The following is a 7,810-nucleotide window of genomic DNA, read 5'->3' as shown; positions in this document are numbered from 1 at the left end:
ACTCTTTCCTGCCTATGCAGGGGTCGGACTCGATGATCTATTGAGGTCCCTTCTGACCCTAACATCTATGAATCTATGAACTGGTGAGTGAGTGTGTGTGTGTGTGTGTGTGTGTGTAATTGTGTGCATGATATACGAATTAGTGATCTGTGTATGTGTACTGAGTGTGCGGGTATTGACAATTGATTTTTGTCTAATTTTTAGTATGTAGAGTGTATGTGCTTGAATTGGTGATAGGTGTGCATGTGCCTAGGCTGGTTTGGATGTGTATGTGCCTGAGTTGGTAGTGTGTGTGTATGTGTGTATATGCACCTAATTGATTTGTGTGCTTGTATATGTGCAATTGTGTCACACCCTCCTGTCTAACAGCACAGTATTGAGATCCTGAGAGTTGGCCTGACCCCACAGGGCAACAAAGGAGCAGGCAGGCATCATAGCTCAACCCCTGGCATGGATCTTCGAGAACTCCTGGCGCTCAGGTGAAATGCCTGAAGATTGGAAGAAGGCCAATGTGGTGCCTATCTTCAAGAAAGGGAGGAAAGTAGATCCAGGGAACTAGAGGTCTATCAGCCTGACCTCTATCCCGAGGAAGATCTTGGAAAAAATTATCAAAGAGACCATTCTTGACAAACTGGCTGATGGCAACATCCTGAGAGACAGCCAGCATGGGTTTGTTGTGGGTAGGTCTTGCCTGACCAATCTCATCTCCTTCTATGACTAGGTGACGCATCACCAGGACAAGGCAGAAAAGATTGACGTCATATATCTTGATTTTTAAAAAGCCTTCGATCTGGTGTCCCATGATCTCTTCATGGAAAAATTGGCCAACTGCAGCCTCAGCTACATGTTCAATGGCTGGGGAATGGGCTCTGAGGCTGGACCAAGAGAGTGGTAATAGATGGAAATAAATCATCATGGTGCACCATGACCAGTGGGGTCCCCCAAGGCTCCGTCCTTGGGTCTATACTTTTTAACTTCTTTATTAATGATTCAGACATTGTTATCAGAAGCAGACTGGCCAAGTTCACCAATGACACCAAACTTTGGGGTAAAACGTCTACACTTGAGGATAGGATGGTGATCCAGGCTGACTTTAACAGGCTCAGAAAATGAGCGGACAAAAACCTGATGGCATTCAACACCAAAAACTGCAAGGTAATCCACCTTGGGAAAAAACCCCCACAGCACGTTTATTGGCTTGGCAGTGCTACACTTGCTACCTTCACAGCAGAAAGGGACTTGGGGGTCATGATTGACCACAAGATGAATATGAGCCAAAAATGTGATGTCACAGCTGATAAAGCGAGCAAAACTCTGGTTTGCATCCATAAATGCTTCTCAAGCAAATCCCAGGATGTCATCCTCCCGCTGTACTCGACCTTGGTGAGGTTGCAGCTGGAGTACTGCATCCAATTCTGGGCTCCACAATTCAAAAAGGGTGTGAAGAAGCTTGAGAGAGTCCAGAGAAGAGCCAAGCGCATGATCAGAGGGCAGGAGAACAGGCCTTATGATGAGAGGCTGAGAGCCATGGGACTCTTCGGCCTGGAAAAGTGCAGGCTCAGGGGGGACCTGGTGGCTGCTTATAAGTATATAAGGGGTGTACATCAAGATCTGGGGGAACACATGTTCACCAGAGTGCCCCAAGGGACAAAAAGTTCAAACAGTCACAAACTCCTCCAAGACCGTTTCAGGCTGGACATAAGGAAGAAGTGACTGAGCCCCCAAGGCCTGGAACAAACTGCCTCCAGAGGTGGTGCAAGCACCTACTCTGGACTCCTTCAAGAGACATTTGGACATTTATCTTGCTGGGATCCTTTGACCCCAGCTGACTTCCTGACCCTGGGGCAGGAGGCTGGACTTGATGATCTTCCGAGGTCCCTTCCAGCCCTAATGTCTACGAAATCTATGAATATACAAAGGGTGGGTAGCAGGGTTTAGCTGATTTCTAAAAAGCCTGGGTGTCACACACACAGAGTTTCATATAGCCTGAGCATTGACGGGGTATGTAGCATACTGTTCCATAACACGAGATTAAAGCCTTCAAGGCAAACAGGCTGTCTAACAGAACAAGGATACACAGTCTGTAAAACAGAGGGAGGATGTATTACACTGCCCATAACATAAGATAATGGTGGCACCAGCTAACAAGGCCCCAGAGCAGTGGAGCCCGAGTCCCAGTTTTGGGAGAACAGACCAAATTAGGAGAAGGCCCAGAAAGCTACGTGGATATGTCACCACACAGAGGGACCAGAGATAGCCATGGATGAAGAGTCATCAGAAGACATCAGTGGGGAAGGAAGGAGAATACAAAAGCAGAGACTTGATAGTAACAAAGGGTCCCTACCTGTCCCTCCCCATCCTGCCCAGGTTCCTCCTCCCTGTCCTCCTCCCTGAGAGAGCCCCCGTCCAACCCCATCCCTGGGAAGCGTCCCCAAGGCCACCATGAACAGAGGACATACTACCTGTCCATCTCATCCACTTCACTGGAGTGGGGCTGTGGGCCTTGGCATCCCACTTCCAGGCTGCTGACATGCTGACACCTAAGAAAGAGCCTCAAAGTGAAGACTGTGTCCTGGCCAGATGTACTTTGACACTGATGACAGCCCTAGGATTTGGTAGATATACAGAATTTCTTGGTTGTTTTTTATATTGATTTTTTTCTGTTATCACTGTGTATTAATAAATTTGCCTATTACAGAATGGAAAGGTCATGGTTGGTCTGAGGACGATTCCCCAGCACACAACGAGGCACACTCCAGGAGCTGGCACTGATTGGTCCAGGAAACCGGAATGCAAGAAAAAATTTCTGCCAGTTCACTTTCCCCAGGAGAGGAGTCATGCAGGTAGTTGTAGGCAGCAGCACAGTCTGTGCAGGGGCATGAAATGGAGCTGGGAGCACCGGGAGCCCAGAATGGGACTGAGCACCAGAGCGAATGGGAGGAGAATTAGCATGGTGAGTTCCAGCAGTGGGCCAGCTAAGAATGGCTGGAACAGGAGCTGAGGCTAGGCTTGGGAAGGTGGCCATCTGACCTGGAACCCTGCTGGAATGGAAGATTGTCCAGAGTGAGGATCTGATGACCTGCTAAGGAGTCAGAATCAATTGAATAAAGAGAAACCTGCATGTCAGACTGATTTTAACCCAGGCCAACTCATTGAAGGAAACATCCAATTTTTACAGTTGTTTGAGCACAGGTTTAATTGATTCAGAGTGGATTTGCTCCCCAGAGAGGTTTGGGTGAGTAATGATTGATGATGGACAATTCCTCTGAGAATGAAGTGATTTATATAAGGACTGACGGGAGACTGAGGGTTCCTCCAACGATGGAGCAATTTATATAATTAGAGAGAGGTGATTGGGAATACCGCCAAAGAAAGAATGATTGACATGGACTGATTTATGACTGATAATCCCTTTAGGTGAGAAATATATATGTGAGGTTGCATTGACCATGATGTGGGGGCAAGTCTGGACAAGTTGGATTCAGTGCACTCTAGGAACAAAGGAACAGGACACATTTGTACAAAAGAGATAGCCAGGTGCAGTGAGGACAGGCTGTAGGGGTGGTGGAGTCCTGTGGGAGAGGTCTTATCAAGCTTACGTCCCAGTATAGAACAAGAAGGAGAGTACTAGCTTTTCGTCTTTCTGTAGCAAGGGAGAGCTCAGCTTCAATTCCTTTTTTTTTTGGAGGGGGGGGGCAAAGAGGAGGTGGCAGGAAATTTGAAAATTGAAAGCCAGCAAATAAACTGGTTTCAAGAGCCTGGTGAGAGCAGATGAACAGGATTCTGTGCTGGAGCTACTATACTTGAGAATCAGCCAATATTAGAAATTCAGTGGAGCACAGAAAAAAAAAGCAGAAATCTGATATCATAAATTGTTCTCCATTGAGTGTTAAGAACTGTCAGCTCCTGCATCAAAAACAACATGTGCATATTTCTTAGAGCAGAGAATTTTTTCCTCTAAGTGTCAGAAAAACCTCATTCAAAAAACAAAGAACATGTGTCGTTAACAGGCTTATCTCTAGTGCCTCCGCTCTTGCTGCTGAGGCACACTCTGCTCACTTGCTCCCTCTGTGCACACCAATTCCTAATTGAGGCAGTGAAGCCATCTTAAAGGATACTCTGAACCTATGTCAATAAGCATGCCTAATGCCAACAGCATAACAATGGCATGGCACTGGGGCATGTTCTCGGGGCTGCTCCCTGGTAACTCTGCTGCATCATTTTTGGGAGTTGGCAGTGGAGCAGGAGAGGTAGGTGGGGGCATGCTTCTCAGCAACACATCTGGGTTCAGCAACACATCTGGGACAAAGATATGCCCCAACACTCATTCCTAACATAAGCATAAATCTAAGAATGTCCAGACTCAGCTGATTATCTTCTTCACTCCAAACATGGCTTCTCACACTGAGCTTTTGTGTCACTGATATGTTTGTCCCTTGGCACATAGTAAAATTTAATTCATAGTAGCAACTGATATGAACAAATATTTTGTAGCTATAAATCCCTCCAGCAAATATTTTTATGAATGAAATGAAAATCGCGAGCATTTCTGATATCTGAAAGGAAGTTCAGAGATACTGGGAAGTCATAAAGAAAACCAGGCAGTTTGCAGTTTAATCCTGACATATGATTATATTAGCACTGAGGGTATGTATTTAGCCTGAGGCATCATTTCTGTTAGAACGCTATTGCTTACAAGAGCTGTATTTATTTGGAAGGCCATGCAGTCTTGTAGTCCACAGGCATGCCAACATCATGTCCCTAGAAATACTAGGAAGCTTTGCTCTTGAGCAACCTCTGCATACCCTCGCTTGCATTCATATACTAAACCCAGAAATGAGCAGTAAAGCCATCACAGGGGTAATATACATTAATGCCCTGGTGGTCTGTCTGCAGCTTACTTGAGAATAGAAGGAGGCATCCCTAGGGTGGCTTTACCATCACTTCCGGTTCTGCATGTGCAAATAAATAGGGGTAATCTTCCATAATGATTCCTACATTTCCTTCACTTTTATCTCATCACCATCTCATCCACTAAAATGAACAGCAGTTACCCTTGGGGTGTCAAATTCTCATAAGCCCCCAGAGCAGATCTGAACAACAGAGCTTCTCATAGGCTACATCTGGACCACAAGAGACCTTCTGGGCTGCATCTGGACGTGGCAGTGACAGTGGGGCAAGCAGTGGTGGCAGTGTGGAGGTTAACGCAGCCATTGCTCACTCCTCTGTTGCTAACACAGGTGCTCATCAGGATTCCAGTCCTGGGAATTCAGGGCAGGTCCCACCCCCACATTCCCGGCCCCTCTGGAGGTCCTGTGGACTATGTTTAACAACCCCAAAGTAACACTTATGTTAAAGGGTCATGTACAGATGGTGCGCTAACTTAGATAGAGATTGGGTTAACCTGATTTAAGAAAGGGTTAATTTGATCTTGCAAATTGTCGCAGGGCACTTAGGTGCCTGCTCCAAGAAGAGCAGAAACTGCCTGGGGGGAGCCCAGGTGCAGGTTGCCAAGGCAACCAGCTAATGAGGAAATTAGCTTGCTCCTGCACCTGGTCAGCTGCCTGGAAGGGGCGGGGCCTTGGGCCCATATAAACCCCAGGATGGGGCCTAGGGAGTTCAGTTCTCTGCCGGCGGCCAAGGGGGAAGGAGCCCTCCTACAGTGAGTGAAGGGAAGAGACCTAAGTTCTGCTCCTAGTAATGTAAAGGGGCAGCGCACACCTTATGCAGTTGGTGTTATGTTATTGCCCAGGGGCTTATGTTTGGTTGTAGTTTTATAATACCAGTGGTTTGGGTGAGGCTATTTAGAAAAGAAGGAGGCCTCATTGGGGGCCCACTGCAGCGTGGGGACCCTGGCACCAGTGAGGGTGTAAAATTTGGGGCACACAGACCCCGGTGCCAGTAAGGGTGTGGTATTTGGGGTGCACAGACCCTGGCGCCAATGAGGGTGTGGCACGACGGGCGCAGGGACAGGGCTGCAGAGAGCCTGGGCGTCAGTGAAGCGCAAGGACAGGGCTGCAGAGAGCCCAGAGAGGACAAGGGGGCCAATTCACAGCAAGGCCCAGGCTGTACAATATCAATGCCATTTTGCGAGACTTGGGGCATGGTAAAGGGGTGGTTGGAGCCACACATATAGCCCATAAGGCTGGGGACCCATGGGGTCCAGGGAAGTCCATCAGGACCGTGTCTGACTGGATATAAAGGCAGCCTCCCTACATTACTTTTTAATCAAGACGTGGTGGGCAAGAAAAGAGGGTGCCCATCAGGCCAAATTGGCACGGTCGAGGGGCCTTAGGAGATCACAGCTATCCTCAGGGACCCCATCCTATGACACAAATATCTGTATATGTTTGCAACATAGCCCTGGGGCTGGGAAACCTCAGCTTCTTGCCCCAACCCTTGAGTTGCACTATTCCCACCCCCACAGTCCTGATTAGGCTTTTTTTGGCCCCCTCTTTCCTGCCACAACTGGGCAGTTCTCCCGACCAGCCCTGCCAAACCTGTGGACCTACCAACCCCCCTACATAGACCCACCAACCCCTGCCAATCCAGCCAGCCCTGCCCCTCCAGACTCACCAACCCCCCTGATCTTACCCACCCCTCCTTACACTCTGAGTTACTTACACTGGTTTCTATGCACTGCTCCCAGTCTATGTTTACATGGCACAAAGTACTCCATGTGAATGTAGATCAGGTTCAGTGAGCAACTGTAGGCACCTTTACAGAACCATGGGGGTTAATAACTTATTTTTTTCAAGCAGAAAATTTTACAGGATGCCTGCACATCAGAAAGTGTGCTGAAGGCTACACAAATATAGCAAATGGGGTTCAAGAACCTTCTGGCCTGTCTTGTCTTCCCTCAAAGACTCTGTTATTTTTACTACTAAAAGAGCAGATGCCTGTAGCCAAGGGTCTCCTTTGCCAAACGCTATTTGGAAAACGTTCCAAAGCTGATTCTTATGAGATTTCCATTTATATGAGTTCTTGGGCATAACAAAGAAGTTACTGATTTCAGAAATACAGATCAGTGGTGAGAGACTATATTTCTCTTCTGGTCTGAAACAAGCCTAAAAGAGGTTGAGGGTACCTTATTTCTTCTGTTATTTAATTTAATCATTATTTTACTTTTTATCATTGTTACAAATACAAGGAACTATTCCACTATTACATTCTCAGCGTACAGCTTTCTAAACATTTGTTTATTTGGTATCATGTGATTACTTTTGTTTATGTGATATATTTGGCTCTACAGAGAAACTTATAGTGTATATAGAGGTGGACAACTGCTCAGCTAAAGTGCAATGAAAGGATGTCTTCAACCTGGTATTGAGATCTGTAGCATGCCAGAAGGGGAAATTTTAATGAAGATTTTTGTTTTGTTTTTTTAATTGTGAAAAGTCCATTTATCATGACAGAATTTGAGGGTGTGTGTCAATCTCAAAAATTTTTAGTCAGGAAAAGCTTCTCAGGACCATGATGAAATTCCTGGTCAAAAGCAGAAAGAGAGTATAACCCCCAAAGTTTAATAGCCCAATAGTTAGAACATTCACCTGGGTGTAGAGGCCCAATGTTCAGCAAACTGCTTTACCTTGATTCAGGCCAGGGAGTTGAATGCCAGTATTGCATATCACGAGGATAATTTCTAATCTTGCAGGGTCTCTCTCAATTTCTTCCCCTGGTGCTCTTTCATAGCATACAAATGTTAATTGGAGCAAGGAGGAAAACCTATGTCTTCCACATTTTAGGCAATTCCCCCTAACCACTAGGATATACAATCCGTTTCTTCCTTTTTCTGGCCCAATAAGTGTTG

The 7,810-nt window shown here is 46.5% G+C and overlaps 1 protein-coding gene across 1 annotated transcript in view; it reads right to left on the bottom strand.

Moving 5' to 3' along the window:
• PRKN (parkin RBR E3 ubiquitin protein ligase) overlaps window positions 1-7,810 on the bottom strand; it is a 939,557-nt gene that overhangs the window by 33,214 nt on the left and 898,533 nt on the right. The gene's annotated exons all lie outside the window — the stretch shown is intronic.

This window comes from Alligator sinensis, unplaced genomic scaffold (genome assembly GCF_000455745.1).
Source record: "Alligator sinensis unplaced genomic scaffold, ASM45574v1 scaffold682_1, whole genome shotgun sequence".
NCBI lineage: Eukaryota > Metazoa > Chordata > Crocodylia > Alligatoridae > Alligator > Alligator sinensis.
Note: the sequence above shows the minus strand (reverse complement) of the source record. Positions and strands in the feature narration are given on the sequence as shown.